The 7,120-nt window shown below is 50.7% G+C and overlaps 1 protein-coding gene and 1 long non-coding RNA gene across 2 annotated transcripts in view; one reads left to right on the plus strand and one right to left on the minus strand.

Annotated features, from left to right (window-relative positions):
• CAMTA1 (calmodulin binding transcription activator 1) overlaps positions 1 to 7,120 on the minus strand; it is a 1,029,661-nt gene that overhangs the window by 263,892 nt on the left and 758,649 nt on the right. The gene's annotated exons all lie outside the window — the stretch shown is intronic.
• The window catches only part of LOC114007255 (uncharacterized), a 6,809-nt gene continuing 1,180 nt past the window's right edge, over positions 1,492 to 7,120 (plus strand). The window contains exons 1-3 of the long non-coding RNA XR_003548893.1: positions 1,492 to 1,898; positions 4,484 to 4,577; positions 5,372 to 5,505. This is a non-coding gene — a long non-coding RNA (uncharacterized LOC114007255). The remainder of the gene's footprint in view (positions 1,899 to 4,483; positions 4,578 to 5,371; positions 5,506 to 7,120) is intronic.

Genomic DNA, 7,120 nt, shown 5'->3' on the forward strand with positions numbered 1-7,120 from the left:
GAAAGAGTGAGCTCAGTTCTGTCAGAAGCTCGTACAGGGGTCAGCTGGCAGGGGAGGAAGGAGTTACTTCAGAGAATCCTGGACTCTCCATTGCTCAGTGAGGTCTTTCACTTCAAGAGGAGCTGGGGTTGGGTGGAATGGGCACTAGGGAGAAGAGGCAGCCTGATGTCCTGGGAAGAACCCTGGCTTATGTATAAACCTCACCGTGCCAATCTCTGGCTGTGCAAGCATCCTGATTGAGCCTGTGTGGTGCATGTCGAGGTCTGTGCTAAGTACTTAGAATGGGAGCCTAGGAGGAAATGGGGCATAGAGAGGTGATGTGACTCACTTGAATTCTCATAGCTGGAAAGCAATAGTGCCCAGACAAGAACCAGGCAGTCTGGTGCCACTGTCCACAATTTAGACATTGCTCTTTGTGGTCTCTTCTTCCTAATGTCTGAAAGAACCCTCCCAAGGTCATAAGAGCAAGGAGTGGCTAGAACCAGATAAAACTGGTCTGTGAGTGATGTTAGTGAGGGTCCAGCTGGGGACCAGTGTGGGTTGTCAAGACAGAAGGCCAAAGATTTTCTTCTTTTGGCTTTTCCTGCAGGACGATCTTGAGTCTCAGCCATACATTTCAACTGGCATGCTCTGCTGCTATAAAGGAGTGAGGCATTTTCAAACGCCCCAAGACCCACAGCTCTGGTTGAGCATCTGACCTGGAGTGGTCTTGGGAGGGCTGCTCCTCTCCTCCTTCTGCATGTTCATGCCCTTCAGTAGGCTGGCTGGAAGCACCACCTCTGCTCACAGCTCTCAGTCCACTTGGACTTTACCTATAGCCTGGGCACAGGCACCCTGCCTACCTGTGTTCCCTGATCATTTTGCACAGAATTTTCCACTTAGGACAAATCTTACCTGTCCTTCAAAGTCCTCCCAGGAGGCCACCTCCAGCCCCTTCCCAGTACCTACTTCTCTCATGAATTTCCAAATACCCCAGGCTGCTATAGTACACAGTAGGTGTTCAAGGAATGCACATGCAATGCTAAAGGAACTGTTGCTTTTACCCACACATGTGCTTCTGGAGCTGCCTGGCTCCTGAGAGGAGACTCAGGCCCACGCATGGTTCATCAGCTCAGCGTTTGGACAGCTGCTTTTAATTTGTTCCCTTTGAGGTTAGGGGCCGACTAGGAAGAGCAGGAAGTCTAAAGAGAACCCCTACCTCCCTCTTCTGCTCAGGGAACTTGGAAGCAGCTCCTAGGCATAAGAATCTGAGCCAGATATTGGGGACCCCTTCCCTCTCTGGAGAAGAGCCCTCTCCACTTCGATGTTGTTATAGGTTGAATCATGCCTTCCCACCCCTCAATTCATATGTGGAAGTCCCCAGGCCCTCAGAATGTGACCTTACTTGGAAACAGGTTCAGTGTTGATACACACACAGTCATGTATGGCTTAACAATGGGGATGTTCTGAGAAACGCATCATTAGGTGATTTCATCATAGTGCAACCAACATCGCATGTACCGACACAAACCTAGATGGCACAGCGTACGCCACACTGGGCTATATGGTGTATGTCATCCTATGGGGCCACCATCATATATGCGCTCTGTTGTTGATTGAAGCATGCTTAGGCGCCCCATGACAGTAATTAGTTAAGACAGAGTAGGGTCTACCCTACTCCAGTGTGACTGGTGTCCTTACAAAAAAGGGGACTTTAAACTCAGAAGTATATATCCAGGGTAAATGCCACGTGGAGGCAAAGGCAGAGGTCAGAGTGATCCTTCTACAAGCCACAGGATCACAGAGCAAGCAGAGAACCATTCACAGCTGGGGCAGAGGCCTGGAACTCATTCTCCCTGCAGCCCTTGAACGAAATGCCTTGCCGATACCTTGATCTCAGACTTCTGACCTCCAGAACTGTGAGTCGGTAACTTTCTGCTGTTTGAGAGTCTCAGCCTGTGTCACCTTGTATGGCAGCTCCAGGAAACTTACATAGATGTCTATCGGCTTCTCTGACGTGGCCCTCCTGACCCTGCACTGCTGCTATCACTGATGGCAAGACCCTGAACCAGCCTGGAAGCTGCTTTCTCTCTCTCTCTCTCATCCTGGTAGCCAGCAGACCACTGGTTCTACCTCTGAACCTATCTGGGATCTGGCCGTTTCTCACTACCCCAGGGCTCCACTCAGGACGTCACCATCACCTCCTACAAGGTCCGTCAGAAACACTTCCCACCTGGCTGCCCACTTCCGCCTTCGTCCCTCCAGTGTCTCTCCAGTCAAGAGGCCAGTGGGAAAGTGTGAAGGTGGGAGTCTACTCTGATCACTCAAACCCACAACACTTTCACCTCACTCAAAGAAAAGAAAAACCCTTCTAGCAGCTCACAGATCCTCCATCTTCCCTTCTTGTGCCTTCTCTCCACCGTTCTGCAGCCCCGCTAATATCCATGAAGGCTTGTGCTGGCAATGTGTGTTCCCTTTCCCTGGGTTCCCTGCCTAGCTTTTTCCTGCCTCCTTCTCTTTCATCGCCCAAGGCTTTGCTCACATGGAGGAATCTTCTCAGAGTGGCTCATCTTGTGGCCCTTGGGAGAATGTAGTCTGTCACCTCCCCACCGTCTGTGCCATGGTGCTAGACTTTGCTGTGCATTGCTTTGGCTAATGCAATGAGAGTAGGTGGGGCTCCCTCACGTCCAAGCAGAAGCTTTGAGAGGTTTGCATGTCTTAGAGTAACTGAAGGCCTTCTCATCTTTTGCTCTTAGAAAATCAAGCCCCAATCCAGGTCCTAGGGTGAGGCACATGGAACAGACCTGCTCCTCAGCTCTAGACAAAGTCACTAAAGCTGCCTATGATCAGAATGAGAAAAACAAACAAATAACCTGTTTTTTCAGCTACTAAAATTCCAAGGCTACACAGCAGCACTGCGACAAATCTATTAATAATTCACTCCCCCTCCCCATTTGAAATTGCACCTGTCCCCCCAGGACACGTCCATCTTCCACTAATCTGCCTTATCTGGCTCTACTCATTCTTTCCCATAATACTGATTACTGCCCACATGCTATCTAATCTATCATTATGGCCATTATTCAGTGACATCGCCTTGCCCGAGTGTAAACCCACCGTGTAGTGGTCTTTGTTTCTGGCATAATCTAGACACCTAGAACATAGACTGGCACAGCAGGTGCTCAATAAACATCTTCGAGTGAATGAATGAAAAGCACCCTTGAAGATGCTCCAAGAGGAAAGGCCCCAGCTCTTTCCAGGCAGGGAGTCTCTGAGGAGCAGCCAGGTGCAGAGCTGGGTGACCCAGGATGTGACTCCATTCAGCCAGATGAGCCTGTGATGCTCAAGTCTGGATCAGAAGTCCTGGGAACCTCAGAAGAAATGGAGAGATCAAAGTGAGCTCCCTGCAGACCAGGCTTCCCTCTGGTGTGCGTTCTTGTTCCTGTGGCTCCCAGAGGAAGGAGTACTAGGTGCTGTCTCTGCAAAGAGGAGCTCAGGGACCAGCGAAGCTGCTGGCTTCAGTCTCTGTACAGGTGCTGAGTACCCAGGAGCCCCGGCCATGGGAAGGCCCTGCTCAGTTCTAGGGGAAGGAAAGGTTCAGGAAACCTCACCAGACTTTCGGGCTGTGACAGCAAGGACCTAATAAGAAACTGCCTCTGCGGAGGTCCAGCTACACTCATGAGAACTCCAGAATTCCAGATGGCTTACTTCCCTTCTGCCTGACCCCAGAATGGGGGGAAACCAGATATTTCATGCAACAAAGAGACCATAGCCACATCACTGGGGTCCCCAGGCACCCCAAAATCCTGTTCTTTGGGCTCTTCTTCCTGAACAGTTGCTATGACCTTAGTGGTCATGATAATTGACTAAATGCCTTAAAGATAGAAAATGACTTACATTCATTATTTTTCATTTCACTTACTACACGGATAGCTGTCTTTATGTCACAGGTATAAAAATGGGTGTCCAAGGTCACAGCGTTAATCCTCTAGATTTGAACTCGAGGCTTTGATTTCTGAGTTTCCCCAGAGCTTCCCTGCACTGTTCTTGTTTAACTGAAAGTTGACCTACTGTGTGAGACACCCTACAAAGCAGGGAAGTGGTAGGAAATAGGCCCATAAGGCATAATCCCTGCCTTCCAGGAGGTTCAGCTGATGAGGGGAGTGGGACCATGCATGCATCATGACCCCTGGTCCAGCCCATCATAGAACTTGGGTGCCTAGCTGTGGAAGGAGAGGGGCAACACGGTCAGTGCTGGAGAAGGAACACGTGTGGAGGGTTGCAGGAGGGGAGACAAGGGGCCAGCAGATGGTGTAGTGGTTAATGCAGGTAGATCCCACAAGGATGTCTGTGCGGTTCAAGTCCTGTACTCAGAGGCTTGAAAAACACATAAGGCACACGTGTGTGCGTGCCCAAAATCCTGAGAGGAGGAAGGATTATGGCACGGCCATCCCCCCCAGGGAGTGTTTTCTCACTTTCCTTCTCTCTGTCTCTCTCTGGTGAGTGCACATGTTCTATTGCAAACAGGAAAAAAAGAAGATAAAAAGAAAAAAAGAAAAGTTCTCAAAAGCCTTTCCAGAGAAGGTGACTTTGAGCAGGTACGCAGGATTTGGAAAGGGCGATGGGGGAGAGGTCAAGATGGCAAAAGCACAGTGAAAAGTCCCCAAATTATGCTCTAAATGAAAGTAGGAATTACAGTGCTTGTTTGTGAGTTGGGATGCCGGGAAGGTGGAAGGTTATGCAGCAGGAGGACATGGGGCCTGCTGTCCCATGTAGGGTACACATAATGGGAAAACTACATGCATGTGAGTTTCTGGAAAGGCTAGAAACCATATAATGGGAAGCCAATTGTATAAAATACATACACTTGCCTCAAGAATTTAAAAGGTCACTTAGGGGCTGGCAGGTGGTGTGGTGGTTAAGGGCCCTGGACTCCCACATGACTGACCACGGTTCGAGTCCTAGACCTGGCAGCTTGCTTTCTCATTCTCTCTCTCTCTCTCTCTGTCCCTCTCTGGTAAAATTAAAATAAATAAATAAGGTTAAGTAAAATAATTCTTAAAAAAAAAATAAAAGGTCACGTAAAGGATTTTTTCTTTTTGTGAAAGAAAAAAAGAGAAAGAGAGACAGGCACCCTTAACAGAGGCTTGCTGTGCTAAAATCTCCTGTCAGTTTCCTCATTAGCTCGTGCAACCTCACCTGGCATGTTCTGGTTGGCCCAGGAATCAAACCCGCGGCCTCCCAGGCAGCTTGCAGCTTCCCAGGTGGTGGTGCCACATGTGTGCACTGGGCCCACTTAAGATTCTTGCCCTCACTTCTGATAGATCGCTGGTAGATTCTGAAGGTCATGGTGTATGTCCTCCTCCCCTCCCCACGTCTTGCCGTGGACTAGTGTCTGCATTTATCACAGTCACGGTGAAAGCTCTGGCCACAGCCCACGCAGGGAGCCGGACACTGTGGGGATGGCACTGCATGTGATCCGTCTAACAAGCGGGAAGGTGGATGACTGTTCTCTCCGTGCTGCAGGTGAGCACACGGGGCCCAGAGAGGCGCAGGTGTGGGAGGTATGGGAGATGGGTGTGACTCCTCACCTCTCTGACCCCTGGGAGTGGGGCCTAGGCATCAGCGTTATTTATCCAAGTTCCTGGGGCCCCAGAACTGCTGGTCTTGACTCTTCTACTTTCCTGAACAGGCAACTTTGTAACTTGAAATGGGGTCCTGTCCTACCACGTGTGGGGTCTGTTAACGTAAACATCAATCTGAAATGTCTCTGTTTGGTCACTGGGTCAGGGGACTTGCAGAAAGGGGACCCACCTAGCCTTGGAGAGGTGATTTTTTGCACGATGTCTTAGGAATGACAGTGTGGCCCCGGAGACTCACTGTGAGGCAGGGGAGCTTTCCTGCCTTGGTCGCCGGCCTGCTAAGCAGCAGCCGGGCCTTGCTAAGTGATGGGAAGCCTATACAGGCAGCCCTTTGGGTCCTGCGGCTCTCCTGACTGCCAGGAGGGGGCTCCCCACTTCATAGCCCCTCACACCAGGATGGGAAGTCCTCATGTGCCAGCCTCCTGCTCTGTGTATGCCTGCTGGGTGTCCCCACCAGAGACCTGGAAGAGACCCAGCAGCCGTGCATGGTACAGTCCAAGCCTCAGGCCTCAGTGCATTTTTATGGCCAAGTTATAAACCTCTGAGAAATGGGGTTTATAATGGAAACTCTGACACCACCTAAAATATAGCAGCACTACTGGGTGCTCCCAGAATACAGCCCTAATTTATAAACCACTCAGGGATCCTGGACTATTTTGAAACTTATAGACAATAATCCAGAAATAGAGTAAACCAGGAGGAGAAAAAAACGGTACAAGTGTCCGTGGACTATAAAGTGTGCCGAGGCCGACAGTTCAGAAATCAAAACGGTGTCACAATGTTTGGTCTCTGCCCTGAATCTTGACCACCCCCACAGCCCCCCCAGTGTCACCCAGCCCTGGTGGAGGCGTGTGGCTCTGTCATCTGGCCGGGTACTGCTCTGTTCATCTTCTGGCTGTATTTTAAGCATAAGGATTGGTAGAGGGGATGAGGGAAAAGTACTCAGGTTTTGGTTGGATGTAACAGATGTGTTTGTGAGAAGGTGCCAGTGACTCTTCTTTCAATGGGGAGAAGCGGGGCAGGGTGCAAACCGTTCACTCACCGGAGACACAGGTTATCAGTAAGTGGTGGTGGGGAGTGCCTGCCATCTCCGGCTCTCTGCTCAGCCAACCCAGGGACAAGCCTCAGTCACAGGGGCCAGTCTCCCGCCCACGAGGGACCCCTGGTAACTGGAGGAGCCCATGACAGGCCTGGGAAGAGAGGTCCAGGTTCGGTGGTCCCCACCCACAGCCTTTAGCACCTGCTCTCAGGCTGGGCACGTTTCACACATTTCTAGCCCTGTGCTGACCCTGCGGAGGGACCTTCACTCCCTCATTAGTTGACTGTCACAGAAATCACGATGGTGAGAAGGGCCTGGGGACCCTAGAATGTGTTAATTTGGCATTCAGTGAACAGGTGCTGGCTTCTCCCTGCTCAAGGGCCAGGGCTGGGTGCCCTTGTCTTTCTCTTCCTCCCTTGCTCTGGGACTCCCTCCCTCCCTCCTTCCATCAGTCTTTCCT

The sequence above is a fragment of the Tupaia chinensis genome, unplaced genomic scaffold (genome assembly GCF_000334495.1).
Source record: "Tupaia chinensis unplaced genomic scaffold, TupChi_1.0 Scaffold000146_1, whole genome shotgun sequence".
NCBI lineage: Eukaryota > Metazoa > Chordata > Mammalia > Scandentia > Tupaiidae > Tupaia > Tupaia belangeri.